Source organism: Sceloporus occidentalis, unplaced genomic scaffold (assembly GCF_023333645.1).
Source record: "Sceloporus occidentalis isolate IW3139 unplaced genomic scaffold, rSceOcc1.0.p SCAF_6, whole genome shotgun sequence".
Classification (NCBI taxonomy): Eukaryota; Metazoa; Chordata; class Lepidosauria; order Squamata; family Phrynosomatidae; genus Sceloporus; species Sceloporus occidentalis.
In genome coordinates, this window is record NW_028316986.1 from 95,283,220 (window position 1) to 95,289,685 (window position 6,466).

Genomic DNA, 6,466 nt, shown 5'->3' on the forward strand with positions numbered 1-6,466 from the left:
CACTGCTTCCAAACATTTAAAACAACTATCCACAGCCAAGTACCCTTTAGCTTTCAATTCATAACATTACAGACTGGCTTGGAATGATGGGAGCTGTAGTTCCAACACACCTGGGAGGCACCAAGTTTTGGGGAGTCTAGCTTAAAAGAACTAAAAAGCCTAATTTAAAATGTGAAAGTTGTTGAACAAACAATTTTCAAAGTTTACATATACACTTCTTCCTCCACATTCTCTGGGGTTAGGGGCACAGGATTCCTATGAAAGAAAGAAAGAAAACCTCAAATAAACTACTTTTTTAAGCTGACAGGACACCTCTCTAGGCATTTCTAGATCCTTGCATTGAGAGGGTCTATCATTTCTAACAGCAAAGCTGCATGTTCTATGCAAAATAACCCCATAAAATTCTCAGACTTTCCTGACTTCTTGCCCATGCTGATGAAGCAGTTGGAGAGAATTGGCTGACAGATTTGCTTGTTTGCAAATGTCTACATTATTAGTGGATACTTGATGTGAGTTTCTCCAGCTGCTGCAGGTTTTATTTGATTATAATAGTCCTATTGTGCTCTTAAAGTTGTATTAGCCAATGCCTGTAAAACACAGTGTATGCAATATAGTGCACAGTTTAATATATAAAATGTCTTGGCATGATTTTACTGTATATGCAGAATCCTGAGCTATTGCAGAGAAACAATGACAGTGCAGAAAATATAGCATGTCATGGGCCAGAAAGGATTTGCAGTGGTTGCAGTCTTTTTCACTTTCATGTTCCCTTCAGCTTCTTGTCTTTAAATTCATATTTCTTGAAAGTGATACTGGATCTGTTCTCCCTGACATGCTAATCATGCATGTTCAGTGTGGGGAAGAGGTAAATGAGGGATAGTCAATGCCTCCACCTCCTATCTGCATTCTGGAAATCTAGAAGTGAGTTTACTTTTTCACGCTGCTATCACCACGACAGTAACTGAGGCATTGACTTCCTTCCTTTACTGCAGCCTCAAACTCATCCCACCAGCCAGTGAAGTTGTGGAAAGGGGTCCTGCTTCTGATCATACAAGTTCACTGGCTGCTGGGAGGGGGGTAGAAATGTCATCCACCCACACCCCAATTACCAGCAGGATGGACCCCTTTCTCTCTGCTAAAGTACGTCTAGGGAAGCAGTTATTATCATGGCAGTAGTGCCAAAAATTGTGACTACATAGGGACCATGATGTGTAATTCCAGGTTAAGCATCCATAAGTCTGATCCTGAATTCTGGCATACACACACACACACACACACACACACACACTTATTTGTCTTTCTCTCAACTGGAGGTAGCTTATAATAAGACTAAAAGAAGATGTCGATAAGAACTTTGGCTGGAATCCTATTGGGTAGTTACAAATGCATAACCTAGAGTTATGGACTAGTAACTATATCACATTCAGGATCCCTACATAACCAGTAGTTTAGGTGATGCATAGTGATCGTGAAAGCCTCCTAATCCCCAGTTACTGGGTGGCAGCAACTGAGATCAATGTGAGGGGGGGGGGGGCAGTCTGTTCTCCTGTTGCTTGGGAAGCAGCTGACTGATATTTCTAGCCCCCTTGCATGAAAGTTCTCCGCTGCAAGAGGAAATTGAGATAGGGACCCTGCTTCTGTCTGTCACACTGGAGATCACTCATGGAAAGGGTGGAAATGGCAGCAAGCTACACCCCAGGTAACAACAAGGGTGAGGAAAAGGTGTGTGATGGGCAATTGTTAGATGAACATGAGACCCTATGGTACCAGCTGTGGTCTCAGATTTTCCATTGAGAACACAGCATAATGTGTGTGGAAGAATGAATTATATCAGCATACAATTCCATTTTCAAATCCTTGCCAGAGCCAACTGAAGAGGGATGCCTGAGTAGAGATTTCTGAGATGACGATTTGAAGCAAGATAAGTCTCAGTGAGACAAAATATGGCAGCTAGACATAGGCTGAATGTGTGGAAAGGAACCGCAGCAAACTGAACCCATAGAAAGTAAAACAAACAGAGATTGTATTGAAGGGTGTTTTTGATAGCAGAGCTGTACTATAACTGTGTATCCTTTGGGCTTAAATCACTGAGACAGCATCCTTCAGATAATTTCTTTCTTGACAATTGAGCATAAAAAGAAAGAAATTTTCCCACCCTGGTGCAGCCAAAGTGGCCTTCCATTAAGTTATTTTCAGTTTAGCTTAGGAACTTTATTTAAAAAAATAAATTTTGCTTTGTCAAAAAAAAACAACCCACTTCCTAGCTAACAACAGTTCTAGAAACTTAACTAGCTGGGGAAAGGAATAACTATTCGATCACACATTCTTTCAGCTAGTAATTTTCAGTGATTCCTAAAATGCATTTCTGAAGTAATGACTATGGTCATTTAAAATGATCAATCCAGTTATTTTATAAATTATGGGAGCCAGTGTTGGCATAGTGGTTTGAGCATTGAACTACAACTCTGGAGACTGGGGTTTGATTTAAAGGACATGGTCATGGAACCATTAAAAGGACAGGTGTCTTGCTAAGAAAAAACAATGCCAATCCGAGATGAAGATGATGCAGGTGTCTCAATTACTGTGGGAAAGACTGGTAAATTCTTGCTTCATCTGTTCAACATATTTAAGTTCAGCTTTTTGTAAAATGTTTGTTTACTCCAGTTTAGCCTGCTTTTGATCTGCTTTGCCTAACAACAGTGACAACGTAAGATTAAAAACTGCTGGTATATTAACCAATGTATTATATTGTTATGATTAACTTTAATTAGATCAGTAGCAACATTAGATAGGTTTTCCCCCATCCCTGAGGAATTCCTCATGACTCTAGGGACCAGGGTTTGATTCCCAGCTTAACCATGAAACCCACTGGGTGAGCTTGGGCAAGTCTCACACACTCAGCCTCAGGGGAAGGCAATGGCAAACCTCCTCTGAAGCAATCTTTCCAAGTAAATCCATGATAGAGCCCCTGTGAATCAGAAACTTAAACACACAGCAGTAAGAACAACAAAACATAAAATATACTGAAATGCAGGTTTAAATTCTTATATTAAAATGATGGTTTTCATACTGAAGTCCAGGGAATTCTGGTGTTCCCAAAAGGTTGTCATTGGTTTCTAAGTCATGGCATGCAAGCATGTAAAAGTATCTCCATAATACAGAGTTCAAAAAGACCAACCTGCAGTGAGACCCAACCAGCCTCATCACAGTGTACTGTGAAATGAGTGGTCATCCAGAATGCAATATAGTGCTTAGGGATTTCACAGCAGGTGGACTGCCTTTTTCAGCAGATGTTGAGGTAGAAGCATTTCCTAATGCAAAGGCAATCTCAGTGCCACGATGGGGTGTTTTCCATTTTGGTGAGGTGGTAGATTCACTACAGGTTTTAATCCCCATAATAGTTTCAACACCTTGAATAGCTTCAAAATTTAGTCTGAAATCACTGGCCTTTAAGGGCAAGAACATTTATTTGTTTGAATTTAAAAAAGAATCCCAAAAACATCTTCCTGAGAACTCATTACTATTATCATTTATGCTTTAAAAAGATGCTTTCTGTAATGGTCCAGGCTTACACTGTAGTGAAATGGAAAGACTTTTGAAGATGCAGAGTAGTCACCAAGGCCTGTGACAGACTGCCAAAATAAAGCTGCTTCGGGTCTCTTTGGAGGTATGCTATTTAAATGATGCATGGGTCCTAAGAGTCCGGAGGTCACACCAAAGCCACACTCCATTCCTAAGTACCGGAGTGCAGCTTTTGGTGCAGCTTCCGGATTCTTAGGAAGCATGCATCATTTAAATAGCACACCTCCAAAGAGACCCGAAGCAGCTTTATTTTGGCAGTCTGTAACAGGCCTAAGTAAGTTGTCGGAAGAGCCTGCTCTGAAGGAAGTTGTAAAGGGAAAGACAATTAGGGGAATGCATGAAGGCTGAATAGTGTCCATAGAAACCATGAGATATATTTAAGAGCACCTAGCATAGGCTTATATTGCCTGTATGTAGCATGTACTCACGTTCAATATGTGCTTGAAGCCCTGTAGCCCTTCTTGTGTGTTACTGAAGAGTCTACATAAATTCAGCAGGGCTGAAGACTCTATGTTCATTCCTACCATTGAGGTTACACAGCTACTCTTGGCTGCACATGCATAGTTGGCTCCAGAGTGGACCCTTTTCTGTCTTTGGGGATTGGTTGTTGCTGTTGTGTGCTTTTAAGTTGTTTCTAACTTATGGTGACCCTAAGCGACCATATCATGGGATTTTCTGGGCAAGATTTGTTCAGAGGAGGTTTGCCATGACCTGAGGTTGGGAGCATGTGGCATGCCCAAGGTCACCGCATTGGAGCTACCCTCTGCAATCTATAACTACAAAAGATCAAAATCCCTCTGCTTAGTTTAACCACAACCCCCAGAATCCCCAGTCAGCACGAGTTTATGAGAGTTGAAGGCATCAAAGTAACCTTTTATCACTGCCAAGTTCTTTCCACTGCAGAAATCATACAGGGAGCTAGGAAGTGGTTTGGAGGCATGGTTAAAGGGGTAATCCTGCTCTGGCGTTATTGCTTTCCTCCAGTGACAGCCCTGCCACATCTGTGTTGCTTCGCAGTAATACCAGAAGAATGATTATTTTGGTAATGTTTATTTGGCAGAATAGAAGTAATTTCAAAATACAAAAGGTATAAAATGGCACACCTTAAAAATCTAAACTTGCCCCTTAAATCATGTTGAGATAGCCAGGAAGAGGCAGCCCATGGAAATTTGGAATATTGTGGGTTTTGTGTGCTCCAAGTGACCCTCACTCATCATGATGTGGGGTGACTGCATTCCACTGAAGCTGCAGCTGTTGAATAGTCTTCCACGGCGGTCATAAACAGAATGCACAGGCATTGATGGAGATTGTTAGGCTGGATTTTTGTTTAAAATGAGTCGTCTTGCCAGATGGAGTTGGATATTTGTCAAGTGTTCTTGATGGAATGAAGCCTTTTTTAAAAGAGATTATTTGTTTTTATCTGATTAACTATTATTATTTTGAAGAGGAAAATAGCTATGAATTAAGTGAAGTTTTCTACCATAACTGTAACTCTGAAAATTATACATGACTTTTCCAGCAAAAGAATACTTGTTTAGAAAAAGGAAAGAAAGACTATTGTCTATTGCAAAAGAAATGTAATACTGGCTATTGTTAACAGCTTTAGTACTTACACAGACAGCTTTGGCAAGGTTTAAAACTGGGCTTCACTATAAAACCTAAAAATGTCCTGGACATGAAGTTGTTTACATAAAATATGAGAAGATATAAAGTTACAGGGCTGGGGATTGGAAGAGCCTTCTAAAACCATCCTCCGTGTTGCTGACGTCACATGGAAACCAACTGCTGGGATGATGCTAAACGGAACTCTTTTTCAGTTTGCTAAAAGTTGCAAACTTGAACTAATAAACTTGTCTTGGTTGAGAAGCTGATGATTTTCCTTTCTTTGAAGGATCAGTAACTTCAGAACTGGAAGTCTTTTCCCCACCTCACTGTTTTCACTACAACTTTACTTTTGGACTGACATACACGCAAAGGGATTCTTCTGCTACAAAAGGTAGGTTTATACTTTTCTCTTCATTTTAACCCTTATTGATCTTTTTCCTTATTTGAAGATAATGGGAATATTTTCAGAATGAGATGGGCTTAAAGGTTGTTTCAAAAGGGTTGTTCAGACATCTGTCTAGTTCTCCTCTATCCCAGATCTGAATGTAGGTCAGTAATCATTTCAGTTAGAAATGGATTATTTGACGAGAGGCACAATGAGCTTTTCGTAAGCAATGAGAGAGAATTGACAGTACATTTTTAAAAAGGCATTTGATTTTAATTTTCTCAGCATAAGAGGATCTTACATGTGTAAGCACACTAGCACAAAAGCTTGCTGCTGCCGTTGTGATCAAACCTTAACGGTTTTGTGATGTATGCTCAAAATCTGGCACAGCTGAATGACAGAGATGCCTATAAATCACAAGAAGGCAATGCCTATCTCAAGCGCTGCCCTGTGCAACCACTTTTGTTCCTCTCTGTTATAACAACACCTCCTTGACTGATGTCACTCCCTGTTATTTTTAGTAGCTGCTTTCCATACCACAGAAGGGTATTTATTATAAACTATTTCGACTGATGGGTATGTATTTGTGTGCAGATGGAATGAGATCTTAAAAAGCATTGTGACATGCAGCATTTTTTTTTAAAAAAAGGAAAGCTTGCTTGTTTTATAGAAGGGGGCAAAATCCAGCTGATGCAAATAGCATTGATTGTTTACATGAAGTTTACTTCAGTATTGAGCTTCTGACCTTGTCTAGGACACTGTTGAGAAGTGTCAGGGCAGCAAAAGGACAGATAATTTGCTGTTTTCTAAGGCAAACCAAAGGCAGTATCTAACTCTTAGACCTTTGAAAATGGAATGAAACATTCCAAAAGAATTGAGGTGCACCCCAGATAA